The sequence below is a fragment of the Oxyura jamaicensis genome, unplaced genomic scaffold (assembly GCF_011077185.1).
Source record: "Oxyura jamaicensis isolate SHBP4307 breed ruddy duck unplaced genomic scaffold, BPBGC_Ojam_1.0 oxyUn_random_OJ61838, whole genome shotgun sequence".
In the NCBI taxonomy this organism is placed as follows: Eukaryota; Metazoa; Chordata; class Aves; order Anseriformes; family Anatidae; genus Oxyura; species Oxyura jamaicensis.
In genome coordinates, this window is record NW_023307340.1 from 1 (window position 1) to 214 (window position 214).

At 48.6% G+C, this 214-nt stretch overlaps 1 long non-coding RNA gene across 4 annotated transcripts in view; it reads left to right on the forward strand.

The window, feature by feature from the left end:
* The window catches only part of LOC118158947, a 670-nt gene continuing 456 nt past the window's right edge, over positions 1-214 (forward strand). For 3 of the 4 annotated variants that reach the window (XR_004746957.1, XR_004746955.1, XR_004746958.1), the window contains exon 1: positions 73-201. This is a non-coding gene — a long non-coding RNA (uncharacterized LOC118158947). Of the gene's footprint in view, positions 202-214 lie in introns of all 4 variants that reach the window. The other variant, XR_004746956.1, reaches the window with a different exon arrangement.

A 214-nucleotide genomic window follows, 5' to 3' on the forward strand; every position in this document is an offset into this window, starting at 1 on the left:
AACGGGTTGTAAGGGTAAATGAGGATGCGATGGGTTGGAGGAGTAGTAGGAAGAGGTTACAATGGGTTGGAGGAGTAGTTGGAAGAGGTTGCAGTGGGTTGGAGGAGTAGTTGGAAGAGGTTGTAAGGGTAAATGAGGATGCAATGGGTTGGAGGAGTAGTTGCAACAGGTTGCAATGGGTTGGAGGAGTAGTTGGAGGAGGTTACAATGGGTT